Source organism: Cavia porcellus, unplaced genomic scaffold, assembly GCF_034190915.1.
Source record: "Cavia porcellus strain 051 isolate PalLab524CR breed Dunkin Hartley unplaced genomic scaffold, mCavPor4.1 scaffold_3, whole genome shotgun sequence".
Taxonomy (NCBI): Eukaryota; Metazoa; Chordata; class Mammalia; order Rodentia; family Caviidae; genus Cavia; species Cavia porcellus.
The window spans coordinates 70929544-70936829 of record NW_026947486.1 but is presented as its reverse complement, the minus strand read 5'-3'; the positions used below and the strand labels follow the sequence as shown (position 1 = coordinate 70936829).

The 7286-nt window shown below is 35.9% G+C and overlaps 1 non-coding gene and 1 pseudogene across 1 annotated transcript; one reads left to right on the top strand and one right to left on the bottom strand.

Moving 5' to 3' along the window:
- Positions 1-339: 339 nt before the first annotated feature.
- The window catches only part of LOC100714106 (liprin-beta-1-like), a 69564-nt pseudogene continuing 62617 nt past the window's right edge, over positions 340-7286 (bottom strand).
- Positions 412-513, top strand: LOC111756159 (small nucleolar RNA U13). Its single transcript, XR_002790639.1, has one exon. It is a non-coding gene; the product is annotated as a small nucleolar RNA U13 (small nucleolar RNA).

Below are 7286 nucleotides of genomic sequence, written 5' to 3'. Positions count from 1 at the left end.
AACATTCTCTCAAAATTAATGGAGAAAAAATATGCTTCCATGACAAATAGGAACTGGGGAAGTTTGTGACCACCAATCCAACCCTACAAAAAATACTGAAGGACATTCTAGAGAGAGAGAGAGAAAAAAGACAATTGTTTCATGAACAGGGGCAGAAGAGGCTGAGCAGGACAGACAGTGAAATGAAGGGGAAAAAATAGACAACCAAGAGCAGAAAATTAGCATGACAGAGATGAGGCAGAGAAGGTTGGCCATAATTGCTAACATGGATGGCCTCGATACACTAATAAAAAGAAACACGGGCAGAGTGAATCAGGAGATAAGGTCTATGAAGATGCTTTATATAAGAACTACATTAACCTGAAAGAGGGTTTATGGGCTGAAAGTCAGAGATGAGAAAATAATGCTCAGATCCTCAGGTTCATAAGCGTGATGATTGGGTGTTCTTGCTCTATGCATGACATGTGCCTCCTTTGAACCTTGTTACGACCTTGGCACATTACCCATCTGATGTGAAAAAAAAAAAAAGAAAATAATGCTCTATGTGACAGGGAACCAGAAAAAAGTGGGAGTAGCTTGCCCATCAGCTGCAGATTGGTTGGAAAGACATAACAATTTTATACAATGGAGATCTACCCAACAATAAGGAAAGAAAACTTTGGGGCTCTTGTAGGTAAATTGATACAACTCGAGACCAAGATCAGTAATAAAAAGCTTCAGAATCATTTAGGTAAATAGTGGGTGAGATACAAAATGTACAATGTACCTTGTGAAAGTGAAAGGGGAGGAACTGTCTAAAAAGGGAAGAAAGAGGACATTGTTAATCTTATATAATGATTTGAAACCCCTATTGTTGTCATTGCTCTGTTTAGTTGGTTATATTCTGTTCCAGTTAGTCTACTGGTACTAGGTTTCAAAGCGTAGACAGTTATTCCAAAGATAGCGGGATATACTATGGTAAACATTTTAAATTTCCTATTAACATAATCTGAAACCTCATATTGCTTTTACTGTCTTGTCTTGACTAATTTATTTGCATCTATTTTGTTTGATCACTGTCTTGTCTTGACTGATTTTATTTGAATCTATTATGTTTGATAGTATTAAGTCTGAGAGTATAGGCGACTACTATGAAGACAATAATATTTAGTATGACAGGCATACAAGTTTGACTATTGCCCTCTTTTGAAGTCATATAATGTCTCCAATGTTTGTTTTCATTGATTTTGTTCTGTACTGCTATGTCCAATTTTATTGTACCTGATGATATGGGCAATTCTATTGAAGGTAACAAAGGGACATCATGGTAACCATTATAGATCACCTTTTATTGTGGTTTTAAATCATGTACTGTGTCCATCCTTTTGTTTTGAATGACCTCAAGTTGGTTTTTTATTTGTTTTTATTCTTCTCAAAATAAAAAACAGCAAAATAACAAAAAAAAAAAAAAAAAAAAAAAAAAAAAAAAAAAAAAAAAACCAAATCATGTTCTTCTTACAGACAGGTGTCCAAATCAGGCCTAAATTCCTTCTTTGAGGCGCTTCCTGACACTTGTCCCAATTGTATCAGACAAATATATTCTTCCCCATCTTCCTGTTTTCTTTCTCCGATTGCCAAAATTGCTGTAGGTAAGTGTCTTTGGTTTTACTTTGGTAGTAGCTGTTAAACGTACATAATCTGGTAGCTCTGTGCCATCTCACTTCTGCTGTTTGGCCTCATCACCAGTGAGAAGGTTGAAATGAGTGGTCAAGTACATTCATAACAAGGTCTTATATGTTCAATAACTGAAACATTGTTTCTACATTAGAATGAGGCTCTGGCAACATGATTCCATCACTGACCCCATTGCCCCTGAGGTTGGTGGTATATTCTGCAGGGTCCACAGAGCTCAGCCACATCATCATGTGGTAATTGGTCCATTGCTGAACTTCAGAAAGGGTAAGCCTATCCTATCAGATGGCCTCCTCCTTTGTTAGTATGGTTTAAAGTCATTGATTCTTAGAATTTGTATGGCCCTTTTGATACTATGGTGGTGCAGCACACTCACAACCTTCAAAGATGGTAAGTCATCAACAGTCATGTAATGTAACATTTAACTGCCCATCCTTCATCAAACTTCGTCTTATACTGGGGAACACCAATGTCCAACTATCTAGTGATCCAACTGAAATCCAGCTTTCCACGATTGGTTTGTTCTTTGGATTCTGGCGCCTGTAATGCCAGCTGGAGCTTCTTTCAATGAAGTGAATGCATGATTCCAAGTTCCTTCTCTAACTCCTGTTGAGAATCCTGCAAAAGGCTTTGGCCAGATACAATCCAGTTCTTGCCAGAATTCAGGTAGAACTGCAACCTTTTCACCAATCATGTACAAACTTCCTTTCTGGTCTATTTGGCAAAAGGCATATCCAAGTCATTGTTAGTCTACCCTATCACAATACCAAGCCAGTTGAGAACCCTCAGTTGCCTCTGTCCCTCCATTTTTTAAATTCAGGCTTAGACATGTCTTCTGGGTTGAATGTAGTTGACTGACTTCTGAGTTTTCCAAAGAATCTCATCATACCCGTGAATTTCTTTTTGGAATCTGGAGATAGTGGATACATCTGGAGGGTACTTTTTCTTTGTGAATCTCTAGGCCAACAAGATTGAATTTTCAGTTGCACTTTCACAGCATCAAGCACTGAGTTTTTAACTGAACTTTCAGATTCACTTTTGTAGCATCACATCGCCCTCACAGGAGCTCATTGCTTGGTCTCACAGACCTGCTTCTAAAATCTGTGTGGAAACCTTGCTCACACTACAACACTTACCCTATGCATGTGAATAAAATCATAACCAAGTTCTGCTGCCTTATGGAATAATAGCAAGGCTTCCATCATTGTTGAAGGAATTGAATATCTGGATGATTCATCATCATTGTAGAGACTGAGTATCTAGAGGGTTCAGTGCTAGAACCAAATCCTGTGGAAAAATTTCCCTAGGCAACTGCCATTTTGGAGCATGGTGGTCTGAAGTTCTCCTCTCAAAGCAAAGACTCCCAAATTTTCTAATTTGAGCCTGCCACAAGTAGACCCTTGTTTCCTCACATTATGTCAAGACATTTTCCCTAGTATCCCGTTGAAAAGTATTTGATTTCTTTGTAATGCTAATCATTACAGCAACCAAGCTTCTCCTTTACTCCATCTTTGCAGGTTCCAACTTTACTAGAGTTTCCTTTCTAGCCAGACTCAATTTTTTTAAATTATTAAGTAAAACTGTTTTGTCTTCATTTGCAACATAGAGTTGGAAAAGAGCCCAAGACATAGACTGAATATTTGATTAATTATTCTACCCCTCTTAATCTCAATCTCCCAAAAGTCTGGACATGAACAAAATTCAAACAAATTTTCCGACAGAATTTAACACACATGGTTAGGAGTCCAACTGTCAATTGAGTGGTTCTTCCAAACTGAAAATTTTTAGGCTGGTCTTTATCAACTGCATTATTGTTAACATTCTGGTCTTTTGAGGTCTGATCAGCATATCCTATGAAGTCTGGCTTGTAACATTCTAGTGCTGCTTTTCCAGTTGACAACTAACTTTTCCAAATTCCTCCTGTGAGCCACTTCCAAAGGCTTTTAAACCACATATCAGTGTCACTGTAGAAACTCCATTCTTGGTATCAAATATGCACTATTTACTTTCTCATTATTGAGGCATAATACTATAGACTCATAAGTTAAAAGAGAGGAGGTTTATTTTGGCTTACAGATTGTCATTGGATGACTCTGAGTCAGCATCCTGGCAGGTAAGCATGGCAGAGAAGAAATGGCTTATGTCATGATGATGGGAAGAAAAGGGATGGATTAATGGAGAAGAGATTGAGACATGCCCCTCCTGGCCATGCCCCCCACATGGTGAACTCATCTCCATTCAGCTTCATCTCCTAACATCTCATTTAGTTATAAACTTATAAGTAGACTAATCCACAACACTGTACATCATTTGCTTTAACAGAGGAAAGTATTACTTGATAGCTACTTGGGTTCCAGAGATAATTCTGCTCTTATTAATAAAATTACATCCTGGTATCCAAACCCAAGGACTATGCAATAGAAAAGTGTCCAGAAGGGTGTACAATATAAAGAGAAAGTACTTTTCAGAAAGTGACAAAGAGAATTGTTAGACTTTCAACACACACACACACACACACACACACACACACACACACACACACACGTAAACAGTGGGTAAGCTGTAGCTCTTACTGTTGAATCTGATGAAAAACATTTGAAATCTACTGTTGTAAAGCATCTAGGAAGTTGTTACAACTAACTTGAGCATTTCTCTGTAGACAGTGGTGAGGTATTGTATTGGCATGGTCTAATTTTATATTCCATAAAAATTTTAACCATATTTAAAAAATATTGTCCTGCCAAAGTCCTTTGACATAATCCCTCATATTCAAGTGTATATGAGCTTGTCCATCAGGGAGCATCAGTCATTATCATGCCTTCACAGAGCAAATAATTAATTTACAGAAGATGCAGATAACAGTCATACACCAGGAACATGCAGAAGACAGGAACAGAAAAAGTATACTTCAAACAAATCTTCTCCTCAAGTCTGAATGGGTATGAACAGGGAGGGAGCCACAAAATATCCACTGGTCTATTGCTTATTTCAGGATGGATTATGGCAAAGTTGAGAATGTTTGTGAGAATTATTTCAGATGTCTATACTAGAAATTGTTTCCCATCTCTGCTTTTAGGAGATTTAATCCATAGCAAATAACTAAAAGCAGTAATCACTCATGCCAGTAGGTGACTAAACATAAATGGGCCTGAGTATGGCCTGTGATGCAATGAACAGCTATTTTGAAGAAAACAAGATATCATAATAGCTAGTGCTGATTTAATACCATCTTGTTTTGAAGCTGCACAAAGCTATGGCTCTTCTGTCTCCATTGATTTTATCATGTTGTATCTTGCTGGATTTTATCGTATGTGGTAGTATAAACAAAAATTGTTACAGGCAAAGAGACAATATAGAAACCATTATTCATTTTTCTGTTAGCTGGTTCTAAATACTCTACAATGCTTTCATCCACTTGAATGGTGTTACACTGTCTTGATATGTTTGATGCTATAGCATATGAAGTTATATTCAAATATTTCTAGGAAAAAGTCACTATGGTAACTACTATTAAGTCGGGTTATTTGGTGGTGAAGCACTAGGTTGCTGAAAGTGTCATGTGTTAAAACCTGTATTGTTATGTTGTTATGCCCCCTTTTATCTCAACCTCTCCCTTATTCATTAAAAAATTATTTAATTTTTAAATTTCTTTTTTTAAACTAAGGGGAAAAATAAAAAAACTAGCAGGATATATTATAGTAACTTTTTTGATTTCTTATTAACTTGAAGTCCTGTAATACCCCCGTTATCTTATTTTGACTGATTAGACTCTACTCTGCTCTGTATGAAAGTATCAAGTATCAGCGTATAGGCAACTACTTTGAAGGCAATAAGATTCACTATGATACCCATTCTGGTTTGACTATTATCCTCTTTTGAGGTTCTGTAAGATTTACAATGTTTAGGTTTTATTGGTCTTGTTCTCTACTGTTTTGTTCAACTTTATAATCCCTAATGAGATAGACAATTCTTCTAAAGAGAGCAAGAGGCATTATGGTAACCATTGTTGATAACCTTGTACTCTGTTTTTACATCATGTGCTATGTCTATCCTTGGTTTTGACTGACAGCTTTACATTCTAATACTGTGTCTATCTCTCTGTCACTCACATTATTTCAGCATTTTCTCTTGAAATGTAGGTCTTTTTTGGCATCAGAATTTTCACTTACTCTTTTTTCTCACTGAAAAGTTCTTTGCATGGTTTATGCTTTGAAATACTTTATGTTTCACATCAATGACATTTATTTTCTCATTTTTGTCTATAGTTGACTCATTAATTATTTCTTTAAGTTGACTCATTATTTCTTTAAGTTACTCAGTGGAATTTACCAACATCTATGTATCTATCTATCAACAATTAAATTTATTTTCCCCTCCCCAAGGCTATAATATTAGCAAGATCAAAAATTTTGTTGCTCCTTTTCCATATTATTTCTATTATACTGGAATGGCAGTTACTTAATATTTATTAAATAAATGAATGGATGAATGGAAATCGAATCAAGGATATTATGTGAGATTTTTTTCTTTAGTATATCCATTATAATCATAAAAATGATTTTTCTGTGAAAAAATTACAGATTGGAAATTAATCTGAGTGTAATAGTGTCTTAGAAAAATATCAGTGACAAAAGTGAAAGTAACTGGTCTTTGAATTGCCTGGACTTATCTTTGACTTGGACCCAGCAGTCAGAATTTGCAGTGTACTAGAGAGTTTGCATAAGTTGCAGGCTTAACTATAATTTAAGTTAAGCCACAGTGGTCAGTTTGGGTAGTATCAGGACATCGATATTCCTAGTCACCTCAGACCAACTGCAAGTGGCCCTAAAACTTGGTGAACTCCTACTTCAGTGCACAGTTAACATTTTAGGACCCATGCTGAACCAGCCACCTCTGCTTAACTGTACTTTATAATCACAAAACACTACATTACCAAAATTTCTTCATGTGAAATTGCCTCCTCACCTCATATTACTAGGAACTGTTGGGAAATTCAAGATGTTTGAGACAGCAAATAGCAAGGTTTTAACACTAGAAGAAAGTGAAACAGAAGAACTAGATTGAAATTTTTAGAAGTCTTGAACATTGGAAACATATGCTACTTATTTACAGCTGAAACAAAAGCAATGCTAAATTGTGAATAACTATTAAAGAAAGCCAATTAAATGCAAATATATTTTTCTTCAGATGTTATTTGATGAGGTTTTTAAAAATAAAATTCTTCCCAAGTATATTTCTTAGTTTACTGGTAGCACTTCCTTGTTGATATTTCATGTATCTGCCAAGTGTGCCTAGGAGATAACAGCAGGAATCAGTCACAGTGTTTCAACTGTTACTTACTTGATTAACCTGAGCATTTATGTACAAAATATTGGGGCCCTTTAGGAAGTAACAATACACCTCTAAAACAGCTTTGATGATAGCCATCTTTCCTAAACTAATAAATTAATGATATCCAAAATATGCTTCCTTGGGAATGAACCAAAGGTAAAATCACTACTACTGTGATAAAATATAAGAATCTGCTTTTTATGGCACGGCCTAATTGGACTGATTAGATTCTGAGCAGAGTTAGCATCTTAGTTCACCAAGAATATTGTGTTCATAAATTCTAC